At 32.9% G+C, this 6,634-nt stretch overlaps 1 long non-coding RNA gene across 4 annotated transcripts; it reads left to right on the top strand.

Annotated features, from left to right (window-relative positions):
* The first annotated feature begins 1,422 nt into the window (after nt 1-1,422).
* Nucleotides 1,423-6,350, top strand: LOC129870624 (uncharacterized). 4 transcript variants are annotated; one of them, XR_008762107.1, is made up of 4 exons: nt 1,423-1,632; nt 3,743-3,871; nt 4,216-4,425; nt 5,460-6,350. It is a non-coding gene; the product is annotated as an uncharacterized LOC129870624 (long non-coding RNA). The 4 variants fall into 4 exon arrangements; XR_008762108.1 differs by lacking the exon at nt 1,423-1,632 and adding an exon at nt 1,885-2,899; XR_008762106.1 differs by lacking the exon at nt 1,423-1,632 and having other exon boundaries at nt 2,932-3,871; nt 5,460-5,792; nt 5,974-6,350.
* Nucleotides 6,351-6,634: the final 284 nt, after the last annotated feature.

Genomic DNA, 6,634 nt, shown 5'->3' with positions numbered 1-6,634 from the left:
TACATATTTTTACTCTCTTTTTATATCTTTGATTTCCCAAGTTGCACCTTTTCTTATTTCAATTATTTTTTTACACTTTTTCTCTTTTATTATTTTTTGATTTTATGCAGTGTCATTTAACTTTTTAATTTTTTCTATTTGTTAAAACTTTTTTGTTTCTTCATCTATAACTTGTGATTATAAGTGATTTTTGGTGATGATAAATTAATTATTATTTTATCTTTTACTTTTTTATTGACATGGTCTAGTTGTTGTACATTTATACTCTGTGACAACTAGCAATTTTATGTTAAAGGAAGTGAGCACCTAGGAACTCCAAATCTTAGATCCTCTACTAGCAGTAGTCATTCTCTGGCCATCATTTCTCGGTTGTCCTCACACATTCCGGTACGGTGGCATTGTAGCTTCACCGCTATGTGCGCATCTTAGTGAAATAAGGAATTTATGTAGTTTTTTTAACATAAAAGATAATATAAGGAATTTTTTTACTAACTCAATTATTTATTAGACGAAAACACCATACATAATTTGGATTTCCTTATTCTACCTTCTTCTTTTATTTACTAGGGAAGTCTTTCCCGTGCTAGCACGGGCCCAATAACTTTATAGAGTCATTTTATTCATTATCAAGTCTCTACACTATATTTGTAATGACCCTAAAGGTTATTTTTGATATTTTTAATAAAATTACCATTTTACTCCTCTCATCAGTTGCTCCGAGTCATTTTAGATTGAGTTTGAAAGTTGGTTTTTTTAAATCTTGTGAAAAGTTAATGATTTGCTAAAGAAATGAGTTTTAAAGGTTTAAGTTGTCAAATTTTGAGTTTTGGAGTCATTTGGAGTTTTGAATTTTGGAATGGAATTCCGTCAATTTCATCAGTTCCGAAATATAAAAATTAGTCTAGAAGAGTTGTCGCAATCAGATTTGGAGTTGAAACGTAGATTTTAGGTCCGAAGTTGGAAATTGAGTTAAAGTTTGATCTAAGTTTGACTTTGGTCAACATTTGGGGTTCGGTTACTCGGATTGGACTTTGGATGGTTTCATTGATTCTAGGAGGTGATTTTGATTCTAGAAATGACTTCTTTGTAATTTTTAGAGGTACCGAGGGTATTTTGGATATTTTTAGTGTCAAAACTAGTCTAGTTATGACTTATCGAATTTTCGGTCAAGGAGACCTTGAATTCAAATTTTGAAGGTTTCATTGAGTCCAAAATATCGAGTTTAGTTGGGGTGCATCTATGATTTGTGTATACGGGATTCCGAACAAATCCTGAGGGTTCACTCCGCAACTTGAGGCTTATGTGATTTAAACTATCATCTATGCCTGGTGCATATCTTCGCGTTCGCGAAGTCCTTCCACATTCGTGGAGGGAAGAGAAATTTGAGCTTTGCGTTCACGATGGTCTGGGTGACTAGCCTCCGCGTTCATGAGGACCTAGCCACGTTCGTTAAGGACATTCCTTTTTGGTCTCCGCAATCGTAAAGAAAGTGAGTCGCGATCGTGATGAAGGAAAGTCTGCCAGACTTAAATCATTTCCCAAATCGGGAAAGGACCCTATTTCTACCATTTTTGAGTTTTTGAACTTGGTAGGGGTGATTTGAAAGGAGTATTTTCAAGGGATATTGGTCGGGTAAGTTCTTTTACCATGATTTCATCATTTTCCATTATTCATTTACTGATTTTGGCTTGGATTTGGGGATTTCAATTGAGAAAATTTGGTGTTTTCAAGAACATGGGGTTTTTATTGTTTTGATGATTTTGAACTCAATTCAAGTCCAAATGTAATTCTGTTTTCACTACTAGATTCCAAATACTTCAAAGATTGCTTTCATGTAAAAATTTCTAAATTTCTGAATTTCTGTTATTTTTTTGAAATTGGTTATCAAAATCAATTTGGAAACTAGAGTTGGCTAATATCATTCATGTTATATATTGAGTTTGAATTCTTCCTTTTATTCTTATTGACCATTTTAAAACATATTGTTCTTCCTCCTTCGATATGCATGCCAAGTGTTGGATAGATGTGTGTGATTTTTGCTGCTTCATTGTAGTAAATATGTTATTTCTTTTACCTGGAATCTGGATAAATGTTGTTAATGTTTCCTCCTGTTTCGGGTGTCTCTTTTTCTTTAGGATTTATATTTTTCCCGTTTGGTTACTCAGTTTGGCACATGAATATTCTAATTTAGCTGTTTTGCGTGGATTTTGAAATTACTGAGATATGTAAATTAAAAAATTTGTGGGTCGGCGTTGTCCTGTGCTTGGATCATTTTTTTGTTCTTCGATTTCCTCTAGACATGTACGAGGAAATTCCGAATCATAGAAAAACATGTTAGCCATTAACAGATATGGGCTTAAAGAGACAACAAACAATCTGTTTTGAAAATATCATTGTATTGCTCTAAGACCATCCATGATGATAGGATCCACATTGGCATACTTCCACTAAAATAGATGGACTTCAATGGAAAATCAAGAATATGTTTATGACGAATGAAGTGTCCAAATTCAAGCCCAAAAGGAAGAAGATTGGGCCACATGAAGCCCCAAAGTGAGCTCAAAAAAGTGGACATTCAAAGTCAAAGTTTCCTAGTTTAAAATTTCCTTATTTGAAAGTTTCCTAGTTTAAAGTTTCCTACTTTAAAAGTTTTTTAGTTTAAACTTTCCTAGTTTAAAAGTTTCCTAGTTTAAAGTTTCCTAGTTATTATTTTCATAAAAGTAGGAATTGAATCTCATTCTATTTGGAATAGGGTTTCCCTATATATAGGGGTAGGTTTTATTATTCTAAAAGGACAACATGATGATTAATATTATTTGAGAGGTTTCTCTTCTTTACATCTTTGTGTGTGGTGACTATAGATTTATCTTACAACCTTATAAGAATGATTCTTTAAGAGGTAAGATTAATTCTTAATTTGATATCTTTGACTCTTTTTTCGTAAATTAAAGAAGGTGATTAGTCTTATACTAATTGTTGTCTCTAGTTTCTTCGAAATAGGGGTCTAGATCACTTTTGATCTAAGTTCTTGAATTGACTCTATTAATGTCACAATTAGTTTAATTTGCTAATTTTGAATATTAAGATCAATTAGGATTCTTAGCACTTTATCTTGAAATTTGGGATTTTATTCTCGAATTTCACATATCTTTCAATTTCTATATTTAATCTTTATAATTTTGCTTCCGCATTATTTTCTTGTTTATTCGGGCAACCCGATTCTTATCGCATGATAAGTCTGAATTAGCTCTATCAACATAAATTATAATCTAAATCAAACAGTAGAGCTTCTGTCAACTGCTTTGTTGCCTTTTCTTTTAAGTTCCCATAGTTCTATCCTTCTATACTTTGTCAAGCAATGAATCTAACCAGTCAACTACAATTTTGTCATTTTATTTAGTATTTGACAAATACATTATAAAATGCCATACATGAAACCTTCAAAGAAACTGTGCTTGATAATTTATTAAAGAAAGAACAAAGAAGCTCAGGAAATTCAAGCAATCATTTTACAATGAGGTGCTCTTTTGAGATGACTAAATGCATTATTGGAACCCTTTGGCCAACTAAAACTTCTCTTGAGATGTCTAGATGTCCAAGAGATAGCATGTATTCTATCTCTGAACTCAGATGAAAGTATAAGTTCTTACAGTGGCTAGCTTGGAGGTTGCTATGTCCTGTTTATCAGTTGGAACCAAAATGGCAGGTGACTATAATCTAAGTTCCTCAGACTCAAATGCAGGTATCTGATATGGATGTGGATCTAGAAAACTTACAAGGTATTATGTGGAAAATATATTGATCAAGAGGATACTAGAAGGTGATATAAGGAAAATGATTTGACAGAGATATTTCTATATACAAATACAAGGTAATCCATTTTCTTCCATTTCGCCTTAGCTTTTATTTTGATTACAGAATTCATTGTATTTGTCCTGAATTTCTCCATTAATTTTGGTCAAAGTACCCAAAATCAGTTGACGAAATTCGGTACGGATCCCACACTTGTGTCATATCGACATGGGTGTGGCACTAAAAATGAAGAGTTCGAGCAACTTGGACTACAATTTATTATTAAGAGATGTACTTTCTGTATTCTTGCATAAATTTGTCTGGAATTTGATTATGTATTTAACAATAGGCGGTACGAAGGGAGAAGTTCCGTAGTTAAACAAAATGCACTTTATTATCAACACCAATCTGCTAATTTTATAGGGCTATTCACGTGACATATGCATAAATTGTCATTGTCGTCAATGGATCTCTCACGAAGAGTTGAGCACATGTAAGTACAATCCATAGCCCTCTCAAGTAATGTATGAGGGCTTGGTACTCAGCGAGATTATTGAAGCAAGGTTTCGACAAGGAGGAGTGCTGCCGATTTGGAAAACAATGGTCTTCAAACACTCCTTTATGTGAGCAGGTGTATGTATCTGTGATATTTCATTTCAACTCTCCTTTTATATATAAAATTAACTAAGCTATATGTCAAAATATTGAGTTCCGATGTTCATTTTGAGGAATGTACGGTATGCTCCAGTTAATACGCCAATGTAACTTGGTGGATACTGCATAACATACTGCCCTCTTTTGTGCCTCTGTTAGATCACTTTCTTGTGTCAAGAAGCGCATTCACTAATTAATTTTTGATTGTTGAACTTGCTATAATCAATGTAGCAAAAGTTAGTTGCTAAGCTTTCAGAATCGGAAGCTAACCCAACCTTATTACTTGCTTATAGAGTTGATTCAAAGCTTAAATTAAGGGTTACAAGGTGGTACCTGCTAAATTACTATACAGTTACGATGGTAGTTTCATGAGCCTATCAATAATGTTTAATGAAGTTAACTGATTTGTAGCTAATAGATCATTAATATGAGATTATGAGTACATATTGAGGAATATGTTGTTGTGAAGTTAATGTAGATTGTATGAATATAAGTTTAAAAACATACTGCTATAATCTTTATTTGTTTAGCAAGTTATTCTTGGATCCTTTAGAGAATGTCGAGAATTTGAGTAGACAGGGTCATGAATTTTCAATACACATATTGTGCCTTAATTTTTTAATATTTGTAATTTAATAATCATCTTTGGATGTGTTTGTGGATGAACATCTATTTATCTTTTGCACACATTTTATAAAAATTATCCGGAGACCTGAAGCCCAAAGTTAACTAGATTCACACTATTCTAGGTAAAGGAACAATGTGATGAGTGGTATCTTCTTGCATAATGAAATACTTTTTTAAGTTGTTATCTGTCGTTGAATTGCCAAAGTTTTCTTTGCAATCATGTACTTTTCTTTATTCAATTTTGGACCTTACAACACTACACATTTTTCTCAATATAAAAGTGATAGATCTATACTTTTTTAAGTTAGAACTTCAGGTGTGATTTCTATTGTATCTCTTTTGCTTTTCATTCATTTCTTTATTTTCTTATACTGTTTAAATTATAGATATGATATTTTGTAATGGGGCTAGAGCTTTATGATATGTCAAAGTGACTAGAGAAAGGAATTGTGCATGGCAGAAGTGAGACTTTATTTCCAGCAGTTTCGTCAGAGAATTTGAAAGGAAGTTTACCTACTTGGTTGAACTTGATCTTAGAATCATGTATCATGATGCTTCTGAGTTAAAAAAAAAAAATAGTGAGGGATTTAAGTTTTACTATATTAGTCCTTATCCATTCACACAGATTTTCATGAGCTATGCAGTGATATGTTTGCACGATTTAAAGACGGGAGAGAACACCATTTCACTCAAAAAAGGAAACACTTTGTGGATCAAAGGTTAGGCAATATATAGTTTCTTTATAGAGAGAAGCAACATCATAGTAGTACTGTTGCACCAAGCTTAATGATCAATTGACAAACTTCATGTTAGTTTTACTATATATTGACTTAATTGTGGCCAATATGACTGACTTAATGATCAGCTGATCTCAGCTAGTGACTCTTATTAACATTGCAGTATTACACTATGAATTCAAATCTTGGAACAAATTCAGAGAAGAGGTCATCAAAAGCTAAACTAGAATTTGATGCACGACCTTCTGAACAATCTGTGTGCAAATGATGTTCCTTATGACAATGGACTCGGATCAAATGGACTTGTCCAACGTTTTGAACAACTTATTTCAGCTGTGTTTGTACCGTATTATCACCCTCACCCTATGTTGAATGGTTGTTTTATGCAGTTCTTTTTTAAAGTAGTTCAGCTCTCTTACCTGAGTTTAAGATCTGAGGATTAGATGAGCCTTTTATTTAGGCATTGATGGTGTGACTTTGTTTTAGCTAATGTAAAAATGTTTATATTACCTATGAAGGCATTCTCTTGTGTAAACTTAATTACTTGTGCAACACACTTTCGTATCAATATAGCCAATGACGTTTACAGTTGTGTATCATCAACCATTTACCACTTTAAAAATGTAAAACGTTGGGCCCATGCTCAGCACGGGCCATGCCCCTCTAGTTTCTATTATATAGAAAGGTGAGCGACCAAGGGCATTTTGGTCATTTTATATAGCTGGCCCTCATTCCAGGTTTAAAAAAGTTGTACCATATGGAGTTTGTAGTATACGTTTTCTTTGTTTGACCAAAAAGCCAAGTTATATTCATTTAATTACACA

The sequence above is a fragment of the Solanum dulcamara genome, chromosome 10, assembly GCF_947179165.1.
Source record: "Solanum dulcamara chromosome 10, daSolDulc1.2, whole genome shotgun sequence".
NCBI lineage: Eukaryota > Viridiplantae > Streptophyta > Magnoliopsida > Solanales > Solanaceae > Solanum > Solanum dulcamara.
The sequence above is the reverse complement of the archived record's forward strand: the minus strand, read 5'-3'. Positions and strand labels throughout refer to the sequence as shown.